The sequence below is a fragment of the Myotis brandtii genome, unplaced genomic scaffold (assembly GCF_000412655.1).
Source record: "Myotis brandtii unplaced genomic scaffold, ASM41265v1 scaffold278, whole genome shotgun sequence".
NCBI lineage: Eukaryota > Metazoa > Chordata > Mammalia > Chiroptera > Vespertilionidae > Myotis > Myotis brandtii.
This window is the reverse complement of record NW_005360594.1, coordinates 406,361-424,997: the sequence shown is the minus strand read 5'-3', so window position 1 is coordinate 424,997 and position 18,637 is coordinate 406,361. Positions and strand designations below refer to the sequence as shown.

Genomic DNA, 18,637 nt, shown 5'->3' with positions numbered 1-18,637 from the left:
GGGTGGGGGGGGGGCAGTTGGGGGCAACCAGGCCAGCAGGCAGAGGCGGTTAGGGGTGATCAGTCTGGCGGGGGGGCAGTAGGGGCGATCAGGCAGGCAGGCAGGTGAGCAATTAGGAGCCAGCCGTCCCGGATTGTGAGAGGTATGTCTGACTGCCAGTTTAGGCCCAATCCTGAGGCCTAAGGGGGTCCTGGATTGGAGAGGGTGCAGGCTGGGCTGAGAGGACCCCCCCCCATGCATGAATTTCGTGCACCAGGCCTCTAGTATGTTTATAAAAAGAGACTCCAACAAAACGTGGCTGCAGTCAGGTGTCCCCTGCAATCCCTATCCTACCAAGAGGGAGATGAAGCAGTGCTTGTAAGCGAGCCCCACACAGAAGACAGCTATTTCATGGTGAAAGCGGACCCTGCCAAGACAGCTTCCCTTGCCAAGGCTTACCTTTCTGTACATTAATTACAGCAAAGGTAACAAGTGTATGAAATGGCACTTCTTTATAAGACTTGTAGAAATTGTACCAATGACTTTTTATTTAGAACTGAATAGGCATCTGATAGGTTAAGGGTGTCTGATTCCCTCATCACCACTATTTTAAGGAGGTGGTGGGTGTGGGGAGGGGGAAGTAGTTAAAAAAACTCAGAAATCTCAAAAAACAGGACCGTCTGTCTACTCCAGTAAGTTTTAGGAAACTGAGTTCAGTCTCCTCACCCAACTCCTTTGCCAACAGTGAAGATAACCATCTTCCTCAATGAGGGTTCAATTAAACCCAAAGGCACCCCACATATTTCCTCTCAGAAGATAAAGGGTCCAGCAATTCTGTTTTGTGTGTAGGACAAGGTGGCGTTTCCCTGGGAACACCTGAAAGGAACATGCAGGCCCGGTTATCAGATGGCCCCTGGGAGCGCCCACGGGAGCCCACCCCAGTCCCAGGCTCCCACACCAGCTGGGAACTGACTCAGTCTCTGTGCTCGGCCTGGATCCTGAGCTCCCCTAGCACCTGCATCAGCTGGGCTGGTGTCAGGAGTTAATCACAATAAATCGGACAGAAATCAGCCCTGGTGAAATATAAACTCCCATTAAAAATGACCTTACCAGCCATCCTCAGCTTGGTCGCTACTCACTAAGGGCCACTTTAAATTGGCGGTATGAAAAAGATGATTTAATTTCTATAACTGAGTCAAGCACACATGTCCCAGTGTCAGGGCCCACCAATGGAGCTAGGGAGCCACGTTGGTCCGGCAATGGGTGAGACCCACTCACAGACCCAGGGATGCATACTGGGCACCTTGAAAAGAGTTGTCTGTATTTCATAGTTTTTGTTTGGTTTTAACCTAAGAAGCTGGAGATGCAGTCATTGTACCAAAATTGTTTAGAGCTGCCAGGGACTTCTGAAGCCATATTAGTAAACCATTCATTTTTCCCGATTCATAAAATCAAGGCTTAGAGACATGAAGTGCCTCGCTCACTCACTGATCAGGCAAAATTCCTTAAGTGCCTTCCGTGTACAAAGCATTCTACAAGTTAACATCAGGCTTCTTTCTTCTGAGTCAAGATTATTTCCACTACACAGTTTCTAGGTATTAAAAGGCACGCCACTACCATCACCACCTCCATGTACTGCACTGGAGGTCTGACTTATCAACAATGAAGAATGAAATGACAAATTCTCACTCCTCACTAGACAAGCACCTCCAAAGGCTTCTGCACTTGTTATAAACTTGGAGCTGCAGTACTGCCCACGGACAAATACGGCCATAAAGGAAGTCAGCAAGAAAGGCACAGTCAATGTACGTGGTTTCACAATTATGCACAACTTTTCAAGAATGAAACTGATGTATAAAAAGAATGAAGTTGTAAGGATTGCCACAAACACACTGCCTAGGATAATCAATGTCATAAAATTTCAAATCACAGTAATAGTCAAATAACCTTAGATTATTTATGCTTTCCTTACCCTCTGTCATTTACTTATTTTTATTTTTTTTGCAGAGGGTATGACAAAGGAAAGCATACATAATCTAATATTAATAAGCCAGCATTAGTAAGATTTTTCTTTTGTCAGTAGACTAGAATTAAAAAGAGGACCTACGATTAAGATTCTCAGTAGAAGGGCAGGGTCCATAAGAATGTTGTATACACACAGACACCTCTCCATTCTGATAAACCCCCAGGCACTACTATTAATAAAAGCATGTAAGAGTTCCAGGAATGTTCAAGCAGGAAGGTTGGTCATCTCACACCTAGACACACACATGTGTAGCAGGTAGAAAATGGGTGGGGTTAAATATCTGCTGCAGACATAAAAAACACACACAAGAAAACCTTACCGTCATTAGTCATCAGGGAAATGCAAATCAAAATAATAATGAGATACAACTTCACCCAGTGAAAGGGCTACGATAAAAATTCAGGTACTAACAAGCACTGGCAATGATGTGAAGAAATCAGAACCCTTAAATACTGTTGGTAGGAATATAAAATGGTGCAGCTATTTTGGAAAACAGTTTAGCACTTCCCTAGAAAGTTAAACAATTACCATCTGAACCAGCAATTCCAATCCTAGGTATACACTCAAGAAAATGCAAAACTATGTCAGCACAAAAGTTCACAGTAGCATTATTCCTAAGGGCCAAAAGTTGAACAATGGAAACAATCCAAAATTTCATCACTGGTGAATAAATAGACAAAACGTGATCTATCCGCACAATGAAATATTATTCAGCCATAAAAAGGAATGAAGTACTGATTCATGCTACAACATGGATGAACCATGAAGAAATTAGTTTAAGTGAAAAAGGCAGTAACAAAAGACCACATATTACATGAAATGTCCAGAATAGGCAAATCTATAAAGACAGAAGTAGATTAGTGGTTGTTTAGGACTAGGGAAAAGGGAGGCTGGAAGGAAGGTAATGATAGTTAATAGGTATGGAACTTCTTTTTGAGGAGATAAAAATGTTCTAAAATCGATTGTGGTAATGGTTGCACAACTGTGTGAATATACATAAAGCTACTGAATTATACACTTTGGATAAATAAATTGTATGGTATGCAAATTATATATCTCAATAAAGCCATAACCAAAAAAATAAAAACCCCCACAAAAAACCTAGTCACTGGTTCATTCAACAAATACTGCACCTAAATGAGCATCTGCAAACAGTGTGTAGATAAAACAGGTGAAGGGATTAAGAGGTATAAACTACTAGTTTTAAAATAAATAAGTCATGGGATGTAATATAGAGCATAGGGAATACAGTCAATAATCTTATATAGTAAAAGCCTAGGTGGCATCATGTGCGACATCGCCACAAGATGGCCACCCTCACATCGCCACAAGATAGCCATCACAAGATGGCCGGCAGGGGAGGGTAGTTGTGAGCGACCAGGCTGGCAGGGGAGGGCAGCTGGGGGCGACCAGGCCTGAAGGGGAGGGCAGTTAGGGGTGACCAGGACTGCAGAGGAGGGCAGTTAGGTGAGACCAGGACTGCAGAGGAGGGCAGTTGGAGGCAATCAGGTCAGCAGGGGAGCAATTAGGCATCAATCAGGCCAGCAGGGGAAGACAGATGGGGACGATCAGGCTGGCAGGCAGAAGTGGTTAGGGGCAATCAGGCAGGCAGGCAGGCGAGCGGTTAGGAGCCAGCAGTCCTGGATTGTGAGAGGGATGTCCAACTGCCAGTTTAGGCCCTGGATTGTGAGAGGGATGTCCGACTGCCAGTTTAGGCCCGATCCCTGTGGGACATTCCCCAAGGGGTCCCAGATTGGAGAGGGTGCAGGCTGGACTGAGGGACACCCTCCCCCCCACCCCCCGCCCCATGCACGAATTTCGTGCACCAGGCCTCTAGTATTATAATAACTTTTGTGGTGACAGATAGTAACTAGACTTATCGTGGGGAACATTTCATGATGTACATCATCACTATGATGTACACCTAAAACTAATATGGTCTCCAGTTATGATAAATAGACATACCAGTCATTAAGCAGGAAGAATGCTAATTTTATACATCAACAAGGGAAAAAGTTCACCATTGCCATATTTCCAGAAAATATATATATATACATATATATTTCTGTACATAATATTTTGTAAAATATGTTTTTACTGACTTTAGAGAGAGTGGAAGGGAGAGAGAAAGAGAGAGAAATATCCATCGGCTGCCTTCTGCATGCCCCCTACTGGGGATCGAGCCCACAATCCGGGCATGTGCCCTGACAGGGAATCGAACCCGAGTCTTCTTGGTGCAGGGGATGACATTCAACCAACTGTGCCACACCTACCAGGGATGTATACAACGTTTTTAAAAATAATATACAGTATTGACACATTCTGACGCATCCTCAGTGGTCAATTTAGATTTAAGAAAATATTCTGAGAAGTAGGTGGCAGACATTAAAAATTCATGATTATACCTGCAAAACTATATCATATTCTCACGTTAGGAGCCTGAGGCAATTTTTACACCTGTTCTCCTCTCCATAAGCAAGGTAGGGCACAGCCTTTCCCAACTCCCCTCTCCTCCATGCAGAAAGGGACAGAAGCACTATGTAGCTGTCTTACTATAACAATGAGGAGTCCTGGGACCTGGAGCACACACATCTTTCTTCACCCCCTCAAACAACAAGGGGTTCAATTTTTCTTCTAAAACTCAGTTGAGTTAAGCACAGCTCACATATTTCTGTCCATTCTTATCAAACTGTCAGAGGTGCTTGTGCTGTGGTTGAATCTTGTTAAGGAAATTAGAGAAATATATACAGAGTGAGTGAGTGAGTGTGTGTGTGTGTGTGTGTGTGTGTGTGTGTGTGTGTGTGTTCCCTTCTTGAAACAGAAGAAGAAAAGAAAGAAATATGGAATCAATAACTGTACAAGGCAGGCTGTATCCCCAAGCTATTTTCATTGTGCAAACTGCCAAGAATAGCTGTTATCACACAATGCTGTTTTGAATCACCTGTCACAAGCCTTTATGCAGCTGCAGGTAAAGGACAGGGATTCTAACAGGTCACCCAGACACCTCCAGGCGGTGAGCAAGTGCTTTGATCACTCTCTTAATAGCAATCAAGATAAATTTTTGTTTTTACTCTTACATGAACTGTGTTTTTCATTTTGTTGTATTTGCTTGCTTACAGCCTCCCCCTCCCTTTTCTAGCAGGGAAAAATAAACTGTAAGTTAATTTATAATTAAGATGACACCCTGATAATACTCTTTTGGTACTAGAAAAAGAAGTAGAGTGAGAACAAAAAATAAAGCTGGTGGCATAGAATATAAAGAACACCCAAAAGTACACCAAGCCCAAGTACAGCAAGCATACATTTGAAGAAAGGCTGAGAGCTACATAATTTTTACGTCTCATTTGATTTACCCAGAGTTGCATCAAATCTGCAAGCCCACTGGCATAAAACATACATGCTATGCCTGCTAGGTATATCCTTGGCTAGGAATGTCTCTCAAAACCCAGGTTGCCTTGTAACTTAACTCCTTTTATCTCTCCTAGCCCTTCCTGTGAAAAGAAAACATGCCTGGTATTAAGACATTTGGACCCTGGTATCAGCTTGTGAGGTTGAGTGCGTAATGTGCATATTCCTAAATGATAAGTTTACCCTGGGATGCTACTCATCTACTCAACAGAAAAGGCTAGCAAATGTATGAATGCAAGTTCCTGATAGTATGAAACACAACAGTTTTCAAACGCCTGGACATTTGTTTATGGAAGGGGCCTGTTCCTAGACCAGGCTTTGGTTTTAGAGTCAGATCCTGAGGGCTCTGATCCTGGGGGTGGAGTTACTACCTGAAGGTCTTCACCAGATACCATTCCACCATGTTAGTATGCAGAACACACTGCCTCTCACTCCTCTCCAGCCACGCGGTCCAGGGTAGAGGGAGAACTGTCGCTAAAATCTCACTCTCCTTGTCAACCAAGAAATAGTTATTGTGTCAAAAGCAAGGAAGAGCCAGTATACATACCAAAAGGCAGGAGAAAGTCGAAGCTGTGGTAAGAAATAACCCAGATTGTTGACCAGGGCAGACTGCTGAAGTGCACTACTTGTGTGAGACCTATGTGATTAATTTAACACGGGAATCTTTATCAATCAAAGCTGAGAAATTATACACTGGCAATGGCAGAGAAGCTCATACTGGAATGGTCTTCCCACAGATAATACTGACAATAAGACAATGATCCCCCCAAAAGAGGAAACTGCACTGGGTAAGATCCTCATTTCATAGCTTGGCCTTTAAGGGGAATCTGGCTTCTGGGTGGAGGGAGGTTTAAGTAGAAGGTAAGCAAAATGCTGCAAACTTAGAATTAAGTTCGGGCAATTAGGATGGCTAAATGGAAGAAGGACAGCTCCAGAAAGTGGGAGACAGAGAAGGGAAACCCCCAAATCTGCATATAAACTGCCTTAAAATCCCTGAATGACCCCATAACTAAGCATTTTTAGGGGAGACTCTAAGGAAACCTCTAAAGGTGTTCAGAGATTCAGCTATTGTTCACTGTGGGGGAGTTAGAGTTTGCAACCTGACAAGTCAAAGGGGTTTGGTTAACATTTCAAGTTTCCCCTAAAATCCCAGAAAGACCTTGCATCAGTCCGCAGGACTTAAGATTTCCTAAGACTAGGGTGGAAACTTAAACAATCACATCCAACAAACGATAAAATCACGTCTTCATAAGTTGAAGGTGTTTAAGCCAGTAATTTAACTATCTACTAGAACAAAAATCAACACTCTTCAGAGGAAGATAACAGAATACACACATTCTACAAATATAGTATTATAATGTCCAATATAAAATAATTACTAGACATGTGGAAAAACAGAAAAAATGTGAACCAAAATAAAGAAAATGAATAAACACAAATACATCCCAAAATGATATAAATGTTGAAATTGACAAATATTTTAAAGAGTTATTATAAGTATGATTAAAGAAAAGGAAAGGACAATTTAACAAAACAAAAGAAATTCCATAACTAAAAGTTTATCATCTAAAATGAAAAATCCACAGAATAGAGTTGACAACAGTTTGGAGATGGCAGAAGAAAGAATCAGAGAACTTGAAAAAATGAAAATTATTCAATCCGCAAAACAGAGACAATAAAAATAAGTATTGGGGAGGAAAAATGAGCAGAGCCTCAGTGACCTGTGGGACAACATCAGGTGAACTGTAGATGAAGTGGTCCCCAGAGATAAAAAAAAAAAAAAAGAAAAGAACATGGAGAAGAAAAGTACTTGAAATAATAGCCAAAACTTTCCAAATTTGAAGATCATTAACTTCAGATCCAGTATGTCAGTGAACCAGAAGCCAGATAAATACAATGACAATTACATTTATCATAGTCTAACTGCTAAAAGCCAAAGATAAAGAGCTAATGTTTAAAGCAGCCAGAGAAACATCAGATACATCCCATAAGAGGGTACAAAAATAGAAATACCACCGAATTTCTCATCAGAAAAAGATGAAAGCTAGAAAACAAACAAACAAACAAACAAAAAGTCTCTTTTAAGTGTTAAAGGAAAAATGTGGTCAACCCAGAATTCTCTACCAGATTCTGTACCTTAAATAATTTCTGCCCCAAAAAGCCATTTTCCGATAAGGAATGAAGAGAGAATTCGCCACCATCAGACTTACATGGCAAGAAAAAAATAAAGTTCATTGCGATGAAAGAAAAATGACATCAGATGAAAACTTGGAACTATAGAAAAGAATGAAAAGCATTGGAAATATTAATATACACGTAAATATAAAAGACTATTGTTTTTTCCTTCCTTTAATTTCTTTATCAATTGATTGTCTAATGCAAAAACCATAGTAAGTTATAGTGAGGTTTAAAATATTTGTAGATGCAAGATATTTAATAACAATAGTACAATGGATGAGGGACTAATGAAATTAAACATGGAGTTTATAATACTATCTCTAGCAATAACTCTTAACTGTGATTTTCCCTTGGCTGCATCAGACACAATAATAACAGCTTTATAGAAAGTGCTAGTGGCCCAGTGCATGAAATTCATGTGGGGGGGGGGTCCCTCAGCCCAGCCTGCACCCTCTCCAATTGGGGACACCCCCTTGGAGAATGTCCAATCACTGGTTTAAACAGGCGGTTGGACATCCCCCTCGCAATCTGGGACCACTGGCTCCTAATTGCTCACCTGCCTGCCTGCCTGATCACCCCTAAGTGCCTCTGCCTGCCTGCCTGATTGCCCCGAACTGCTCTACCCTGCCAGCCTGATCTCACCCCAACTGCTCTCCTCTGCCAGCCTGATCTTGCCCCCAACTGCCCTCCCCTGCCACCCTGATTGCTCCCAAGTGCCCTCCCCTGCCGGCCCGATCTTGCCCCCAACTGCCCTCCCCTGCTGGCCTGATCGCCCCTAACTGCCTCTGCCTCAGCCCCCACCACCATGGCTTCGCTTCGTCCAGAAGGAAGTCGGACATCTGGAAGATAGCCAGTTGACTTGGTCTAATTAGCATATTACCCTTTTATTAGTATAAATTAAACTAGTTACCACAACTGTGCAAGGTTAAAACCCTATAACAAATCCTTTAATACACACAAGTGCATGTGTGCATGTGCACTCACGTGCAAACACACACACACACACACACACTGTGCACACACACAAATCCCTTCCTAGTGGTTCTACTTCTCTGACTGAATACTGACAGAGACAAATTAAAGGCAAAATTGGTTGTTTGAAAAGATGAATACAATTTATAACCCCCCTAGCAAGAGTGATCAAGAAAAAGAAAATATAAACAAGCAATATTAGGAACTGATATAGGATGTCACTAAAAACCCTATAGATGCTGAAAGAATAACCAAAGATTATGAACAATTTATGGCAACATGGTCTATAATTTGGAAGAAATGATGGGCTGATGTATTTCTGGCAGCATTATTCATAACAGTCCCAAACTGGAAATGACTCATATGTCCATTATCAGAAAAAGAAATAAATCTATTATGCTAATTTCATAAAACAGAATACTATTCTGTGATTTAAAAATAAAACAAAACAAAAATGATATGTGTAACACCATGGATGAAGCTCAAAAATGTTATGCTGAGAAAAAGAAGCCAGACACACAAAAATGTTTATCCTGTATGATTTCATTTTTATGAAACTCAAGAACAGGCAAAATTAATCTATGGTGATAGAAATCAGAACAATGATTGCCCATGGGGGATGGAGGCTCTGTAAGGAGGCAGGAGGGAACAGTCTGGGGTGATGGATATGCTCTGTACCTTGCCTGCGGTGCGGCTTTTATGGATATACACATTTATCAAAACTCATCAAACGCTACATTTCAAATCTGTGCCTTGCATTATATGTAATTTCACTCTTACATAAAAATTAAGCTAAGTTGCTTTAAAAATGCTTTCTCTATGCTTTAGGAATACAGATGAGGGAACATTATTTCCCTTGCTAATCTCCATTTGTTATTCCTTTGCCAACCACCTTGATGGAAATACTTATTCTCCAATAAGCTCCTAGACATCTTAATGCACCTCCAATAATAGTCCCTTCAATTGCTCCAGTGTCACAAGTTTCACTGTGGGGTGACCCCGCAAAGGGCTCTCTCAGTTTAGATTGGCTACAAAAGCACAGCAAGAATGGATGTTTAATCTTTATTCCTGAAATTACAAATCTCGAAGTCAAGTACAATCTGCTGGTTACGTGTTTTTCTTGGTCGCTGACTCTATCTAGGCATCCTTTATCTGGAGTAGATTAATTCACTGTGTTTTTACAGTGCTCCGCTGAAAGCTGAAGAGGGGCATAAGTGACAGCCTGTGCTCTAAAATGTAACTGCACGGGGGCAGAAAGAGTGGGCAGTCCCAGGACATAATTCACCTGCACACAACACAGGAGAGGCTGTGATCCACTCCTCCCAGTCTGTGGGCTTTGATGGAAATCACTTAACTTCAATTAACAATATGCAACCCTGTTTCTCAGCCTACTTGTAGGATGTGGCTTTCTGCCTCTCATACTAAGCTACGAAATCAGTACTGAAAGGAGAAAATGGTCTAAGCAAGGGAAACAGGAGGAGTACTCAGAAATATTTCATTTCTCAGCATCAGGCAGAGTCATAAACCAGAGCTTTGGTCAGAGAATGGCTGCTTCTTGTGCAAGTTACAGTGAACAACCATCACTGTAAGGAATTAATCTCACTTTACTTCCATTCTGTTTACTAGAACACAGAAACTAATCTAATAGCACCCTCTGACACAGCACTGCCGAACAAAGAGTAATGACTCATGATTTCCATAATGACAGGACAAACTGCAGGCTATGAGCTTGGAGTAAGAGTTCCCTATAAGTTCAGCACCAGGCAAAGGGAAGACCAGGGAGGAGCTTGTGGGGGCGGCTGAAATGTAGAGGGTCCTCATGCAGACACACTCCATTTAAAAGAACAAGATCAAAGAGCTCCAAAACCTTAAATATAAATCTCCTTTTCACTTATCAACTTAATGAAGGTCATGTAAATAGCTTTCAACATGGTACCCAGACTTCAGGTCCAGCTCACACTCTCCCTTACTTGTGAAACTTTGCAAGAGTCTTCAGCTCAAATAGGCACCTTCGGGCTGCCTGTGAGCTTCTGCAACTGTCTTGTGTTCACTTGGTTCACTAATTGGGGTGTGTTTGTGTGAGCAAACCTGAGCATAACAAAAAATATTGCAAAATCAATAAGACTAAGTTCTGCAAGGTCAGTGACCATATATCAGCATTCTTTTGTATTTCCCCAAAACAAAAGAAAACAAAGGCTCGCAGAAATTGACATAGATTTTGTGAATTAAAGATGGTGATAATGGTGCTGGTACTTGCAAAGATCAGATATGAACCCCAGGGGAGAAAAACAAATGACAAGCACATATGTTTCTGGGAAAGATAGAAAAATGCTGTTAGAAAGACCAAGGTAAGTATATTATTCTCTAATGAGGGCTTCTCTCTGTCAGAGGAAAGGGGAAGAATTATTTTTTAAATGTCACTCTCTTCTTCTATTCTTCTTTTGCCTTCCTCATTCAAAGGGAAAGTAGAGTCAAAATATTTTCATGCTTTTTGTTGCTCTGAAATCATCTCGGCTTTTACATATTACATGCAACCAACCCCAATTCCAAACTGTGACTCCCATCCACCAAACACAACAGCCTCCACCACTATCACCACCCCTCCACCCCCACCCACCCCTACGGTAACCAACCCTCCCCACACAGGACCACCACCTACCACCTACTGCCAACCACACAAACAACCCCTTTCCTGATTGCCAGCCTAGACTCAGTTCTTTGGTAAACTTCTGATCACATCTAATCAAAACAGACTCTAAGGGCTCAACCATACTTATCTGTGGTCCTGAATTTATGTCATATTGAAAATAGCTTCTAACACCTAGAAACTCAGATCTATATCTGGACATTAAATTTTGATAAACAAGGATTTGTAACAATTTTATTTTAATGAAGTCCAATTCTCCTTATAAATAGCTCCTTCAATTATCTGATCACTCTGAGGGCTGAAAAAAAAATGACTTTCTACAAATAGAAATAATATTCTAACTCCTAAGTTCTCAACTATATTGTTTATACAAAGAATTCAACATTAACATAAAAAGATACATTCATTCATACTCTAAGAGAATTGCTAACATGATCTTAAATAATTAGGCTAAACAGAAAACAAAACAAGACTTAAGGACTTAGTAGTTTTTCTGTTAATAACCTATGCTGTTTTCTCTAAAATTTGTTGTTGTTGTTAATCCTCAACCAAGGATACTTTTTCTATTGATTTTTTTAAGAGAGAATGGAAGGGAGGGAGAGAGACAGTGAGATAAACATCGATGCTCAAGAGACACATCAACTGGTTGCCTTCCACACATGCTGATAGGACCAGGATCAAGCCTGCAACCATGGTATGTGCCCTTGACCAGAATCGAACCTGCAGTCCTTCAGTCTGAGGGCTGACACTCTAACCACTGAGAAAAACTTGCTAGGGCTCTCTAAATTTTATTAGAAAAAATTTGAAACATACACAATGGTATGAAGAATGATATAACAAATCCCTAATCCCATCACTCAGTTTCAACAGTTAATATACACTGTTAAATATAAGTGGCAAGAATGAACAAAGATTGGCCTTTTTCTTTTTCTTAAGGGGAAAACACTCATACTTTTATTTACCTCTAGATTTGTCCTGATTTGTTGAGGAGTTTTTCATGAGTCAATGTTGAATTCTCTCAAATATTTTTCTCTATTAAAATAGTATGTAATTTCTTACTTCTGTTCTAGTAATGTTAGTGTAGTTAGATATTAATAAAGGAAAAAAATAAAGGGAATCAGACATTAAAAAGCCAAAAATAACTGGGGAGTTGAATAGGACACTGACAAGATTGCACAGGGTGAGATGCTTCCAATATGAGGCATGTAGGAACCAAGTTGGCAACCATAGAGACCTGCCAGTCTAGCCTGGGAAAGGATAGAATTGGATAAGGGGGAAAGAACTCTGGAAGATCTAGGAAAAGATTGGTAAAGTGATTGGTTAGTTTGAAAAAACACACACACTTGGTCCTTCCCAAATCCGAGATAATATAATCCCAGTTTCTCTCTCTCTCTCTCTCTCTCTCTCTCTTACCTGTTCTCCTTGCACATTTAGTAGCAACCATACGGGTCTAGGGCCCCTGGCACACTGCCGTGGCTCCAAAGGACTAAGCTTTAATATGGCACAGAATCTCTGGACATTGGTCATTGTTCAGGGCTTGGAGAAGACAAGGCTGGACTTTTTCCACAGTGGGACATGATGGAAATGAGACATTGGGAACCTGGGGGAAGCCTTCTATTTCCACACAAAATAAATCTTACCATGCCACAATCTCTTTTATGTGGGTCCCTGGAATGCTTTCCTTGTGGCCCTGTGAAATAACACTATTTCCACCAGTGAGAGAAATATAGTATACTAGAGGCCCAGTGCACCAGTGGGGTCCCTTGGCTTGGCCTGCGGGATCAGGCTGAAACTGGCTCTCCGACATCCCCTCAGGGGTCCCAGATTGAGAGAGGGTGCAGGCCAGGCCAAGGGACCCCACCGGACATGATCGGGGCCGGGGAGGGATGTGGGAGGTTGACCAGCCAGGCAGGGACCCTGGGAAAGCTCCACGGTGTGTCTGGCCCATCTCACTCAGTCCTGATCTGCCAGACCCCAGCAGCAAGCTAACCTACCAGTTGGAGCTTCTGCCCACGCGATAGCAACTGGTTGACCAAGTGACTATCTGCCTCCTGGTGGTCAGTGCACGTCATAGCGAGTGGTTGAGCAGTCTGGTCTTAGCATATCATTAGCATATTATGCTTTTATTGGTTAAACGGCCAACTGGATGACTGGACACTTAGCATATTAGGCTTGTATTATATAGGATTATATTAATAATTTCTAAGTGTTAAACCAACCCTGCATACCTGGGATAATTTCAATTATTCGTGATATATAATCCTTTTTACATATGTTGCTGGATTCAGGTTCCAATGTCTTAAAAATGTTTATGTCTGTGTTCATAGGAGTCCATAGTCTGTAGTTTGATGTATCTGTGATGTCTTTGTCTAGCTTTGGTGTACAGGTAACACTGGGCTCACAGAATAGGCTGGAAAGTATTCTTTCCTCCAATATTTTATGAAAAGTCTGTGAAGGATTGGTATTATTTCCTCTTTAAATATTTGATAATAGAATGCAGTAATGAAGCCATGTGAGCCCAGCCTTTTCTCTTTAGGAAGAATCCTAATTAGTAATTCAAATTCTTGTTATTGAGCTATTCAGAAGCTTTTAAGTCACCATAGATGTAATATTTTGATTTATAAGATATTTGGTCTTTATCCATGTTTCCTGGCTGACAGCTCCCAAAACCATTGGAATTTCCCAAATGTTGAGAGTGATAAAAGGTTTTTTTGTTATGTTAATGAGGTGGCTTTTGGGCCCCAACCAAGGGTAGGGGCTGGTTGCCAGGAGAATCAGTCATGAGATTAAATGGTTGGAACTTTCAGTTCCAGCTCCCCCCACTCCCATCTCTGTGGAGGGAAGAGGGGTTAAAGTTTGAGTTCAACTGCCAGTGACTTAGTCAATCATGACTATGAAATGAAGCTTCCATAAAAACCCAGGAAGACAGCTCATTGGTCCTCTTTTTCAGAGACCTTCCACTTTGGGGAACCAGAACGCTTCCATGTGCCACCTCCCTGGGCTCCTAGTTCCAGGAGGGCAGGAACTCCTTTGTTTGGGACCTCACCCTATGCATCTCTTCATCTGGCTCTTGATGTGTATCCTTTATATGCTTTGTAATAAATTAGTAATCTAGTGAGTAAACAGGATTTCCTGAGTTCTGTGAGCCATACTAGAAAAGTAATCAACCCAAAGAAAGGGTCCTTAGAATCTCCAATTTGCAGCCAGAATCACAGGTAACAGTGTGGGCTTGCAACTGGTGTCTGAGGTGTGTGTGTGGTGGGGGGTGGGCAGTTTTAGAGGACTAAATCCTTAACCTGTGAAATGTGATGCTATCCCTGGGTAGCTGTGTCAGAACGGAGCTGCATTCTTAGACACCCTGCTGAGTTTTCTTGTATATAATTGAGTTTCTTGATAACTGCAATCTTGAATTCTGTCATTTAAGTCATACTCTTCCAAGGCTTTGAGTTTGGTTTCTGGAGACTTTGTATTTCCTTTCTGTACTCCCAAGTTGTCTTAGGTAGTTGATGGATTGTTTCTCTGTCTGGGCATTTGAGATAGTGATCTTTTTTCATGTGTAGATACTGGTTTGCTCCTGACAATTCAGAAGATTGATAGGTAGGGTACTTTGTTTTTCCAGTAGATGGTACCATAGCATAAGTATTTGTTTCCTCTTACCTGCACTATCTGTACCTCTGGGATTATTGTGGAGTTGAATGACTTTGACTAATTAAGGCAAGGTTGCTGGTAGGTGGCCTTTCTGTGACCAGCTCTCCTTGGTAATGATGCACCACTCCTGTGGTAGGAGGATGTGGTGGGGGTAGAGGACTGGTTGTAAGAATTCCCAGAGCTACCTCCTTTTTCCACAGAGAATTTGGCTCTTCCTGGGTGCGTGGGGGAGAGGAGGCAGGTTTGCCATCCTGTGGATCCGTTGCTCCCCTGCCAGTAATGGCTGTGGACTCTGCTGTTCTATTTAAAGTTTCCCAGACACCTCTACCTCATTCTGCTGCAATGGGGCGGGGAAAAGAGATGCCTATTCTAGGAGAGAAGTTGCTTCTGCTCATCTTATGCTCCAGGCTGTAGTGTGAGGGCTGTAGCCTAACTTCTTCCAGGCTTCCATGTTCCATAGAGCCATGGTGGGCAATAAACTGAATCTGCAGCCACCACTGTCCCTGTCCCTCATTCCCACCACCTCCTCTACTCATTCTAATACACCCACCTTCATATGCCCCAGTGCATGGCTCTATCAGACTGTGTGTGTTAAGCAGGGGATCCTTTGTTGAGTCATAGTTGTCCAACTTTTGTAAATTTAAGAGAGAAACAATGGAGCCTTCCCACTCTGCCATGATGTTGATATCACTCTCAAGAACTAACTTTTGGTTTCATTGATTTTCTCTATTGTTTTGAATTCTATTTCATTGATTTTCACTCTTATCTTTTTTAAGAAAATATTTTTATTGATTTCAGAAAGGCAGAGAGATAGAAACATCAATGATGAGAAAGAATCATTGATCAGCTGCTTCCTGCACACCCCACACTGGGGATCAAGCCCACAATCTGGGCTTGTGCCCTGACCCAGAATCGAACCGTGACCTCCTAGTTCATAGGTTGATGCTCAACAACTGAGCCATGCCAGCTGGGCAATTTTCACTGTCATCTTTATTTTTTCCATTACTTCTGCTTGCTTTGGGTTTACTCTGCTCTTCTTTTTCTAGTTTCTTAGTGTATAAGCTTAAGTTATTGGAACCTTTCATCTTTTTAAATATAAGTTCTTAAACTTGCCAATCATTAATATATTATAAAACCAACAATATTATATTTACAGAATTTTGAAGAAGTTAAGCAAAGAAAAACGTATTTCTATCTAGTTATACCCTTTTACATTTACCCATTTACCTTCTCTGGTGTTTGTTTCTTTGTGTAAATTCAAGTTACCATCTAGTATCATTTCCTCTTAGCCCAATGACATCCTTTAATTTTCATATAGAGTAGATGTGGTATAGAGTAGATGTGCTTAGCAACAAATTCTCTGAGTTTTTCATTTGACTGGGAATGTCTTCATTTTGCCTTCACTACTGAACAATAGTTTTGCTGGAAAAAGAATTAAGTACTAGTTTGTTTTTAACTAGCACTTTGAATAACATTGTCTTATAGTCTTCACTGTTTCTGATGTGATGCGTTGTTTTTCTCTTATTGCTTTCAAGATTTTCTCTTTGTCTTTCAACAACTTGACTATGATGTGTCTACATGTGAATCTGTGTTTATACTACTTAAACTTCATTTGAGCATCTTGATCAGATTAATGTTACTTATAAATTTTCAGCTATTATAACTTCAAATGTTTTTTTCTGCCCCCTTCTCTATTCTTCTAGAGCTCCTATTACACATATATTAGTACTAGAGGCCCGGTGCATGAAATTTGTGCACAGTGTAGGGTCCCTAGGCCTGGCCAGAGATCAGGGCCGATCTGTGGGGTGACCGGCAGGGCGATGGGTGGAGGGGGACCCCGCTGGCACTCACCTTGGCTGGCCTGGAGCCTGCGGTCTGGGGGAAGCTCCTGTTTTGAGCATCTGCCCCCTGGTGGTCAGTGCGATCATAGCAACTGGTTGTTCCACCAGTGGTTCTTCTGTTTGGTCAATTTGCATATTAGGCTTTTATTATAAAGGTTTAGAGGCCTGGTACACGAAATTCGTGCAAGGGAGGGGGTCCCCGCAGCCCAGCCTGCACCGTCTCCAATCCGGGACCCCTCGGGGGATGTTTGACTGGCAGTCAGACATTCCTCTCACAATCCCAGACCACTCCACCCCCCCCCCCCCCCGCCAGCCAGATCGCCCCTAACTGACCCCCCCCCCGCCGGCCTAATTGCCCCTAACTGCCCCCCCTCCCGTCAGACTGGTCGCCCCCAACTACCCCACTGCGGGCCTGGTTGCCCCACACAGCCTGCTGTTCGGTCGTTTGGTCACTCCTCACTAACCCCCCCTGCTGGCTTGGTCACCCCATGCAGCCTGCTGCTCAGTCGTTTGGTCACCCCTCACTAACTCCCCTGCTGGTCTGGTTGCCCCACACAGCCTGCTGCTCAGTTGTTTGGTTGCCCCTCACTGACCCTCCTGCCAGCCTGGTCGCCCCATGCAGCCTGCTGCTCATTCGTTTGGTCGCCCCTCACTAACCGCCCTGCCGGCCTGGTCATCCCATGCAGCCTGTTCAGTCGTCTGTTCAATTGTGATGGTCGCTTAGGCTTTTATATATATATACTAGAGGCCCGTTGCAGGAAGATTCCTGAAAGAATAGGGCTTCGCTCCCATCTCTGACATTCCTACCCCGCCCTTCTCTGCCGTTCCTACCCCGCCCTTCTCTGCCGCTCCTACCCCGCCAGCCTCTGCCGCTCCTACCCCGCCCTTCTCTGCCGCTTCTCTCCCACCTGTCTCTGCCGCTTCTCTCCTGCCCGTCTCCGCTACCTTGGCTCCATTGCTTGGCTTCCTTCTATGGTGTCTTCAGTCTTCGCTCCCAGCTGGTATATGCAAATTAGCTCCCATCTTTGTTGGCGGTTAATTTGCATATCACTCTGATTAGCTAATGGTGGGCATAGCGAAGGTATGGTCAATTTGCATCTTTGTTTATTATTAGATAGGATAGATGCTTGAATTCATACAGGTTTCTCATCTTTCCTTTTATAGTCTGTTCTTCAGTTTGGATAATTTCCATTTATCTACTTTCAAGTCCACTAATTATTTCTTTCAACATCTCAAATATTGTATGAGCCTCTTATATGAATTTTTCATTTCAGCTATTTTACTTTTGTGTTTTTTTTGTTTGTTTTTTTTTTTCTTTTTAAAAAATATATTTTTATTGATTTCGGACAGGAAAGGAGAGGAGAGATAGGAACATCAGTGCTGAGAATCATTGATTGCTGCCTCCTGCACGCCCCCCCCCCCTTACTGGGGATGGAGCCCACAATCAGGCATGTGCCCTGACCAGGAATCCGACCGAGACCCTTCAGTCTGGAGGCTGATGCTCTATCTGCTGAGCCAAACCAGCTAGGGCTCTATTCCTCCATATATATATATTTCAGAGAGGAAAGGAGAGGGAGAGACAGAAACATCAATGATGAGAGAATCATCCATCAGATGCCTCCTGCACGCCACCTACTGGGATTCAGCCCGTAACCGGAGCATGTGCCCTTGACTGGAATCAAACCCGGAACTCTTCAGTCAGCAGGCTGAGGCTCTATCCACTGAGCCAAACCGGCTAGGCTATTCCTCCCTTTTTAATGGATAACTTGGATTGTGATTTCAAATACAGTCCCCTTTCCTTTAATTTCACCCTCGATTTTTAATATTAACAGAGCATACTAGTAGAAAAAAAGTTTGACAAAGTTCCCCTCCACCCCTACACTACCAGCGTCTAGAGAACATTCTGTACCAGGGGTCCTCAAACTTTTTAAACAGGGG

At 42.3% G+C, this 18,637-nt stretch overlaps 1 protein-coding gene across 2 annotated transcripts in view; it reads right to left on the bottom strand.

The window, feature by feature from the left end:
* MGAT5 (mannosyl (alpha-1,6-)-glycoprotein beta-1,6-N-acetyl-glucosaminyltransferase) overlaps positions 1–18,637 on the bottom strand; it is a 302,502-nt gene that overhangs the window by 148,861 nt on the left and 135,004 nt on the right. The window lies entirely within an intron of this gene.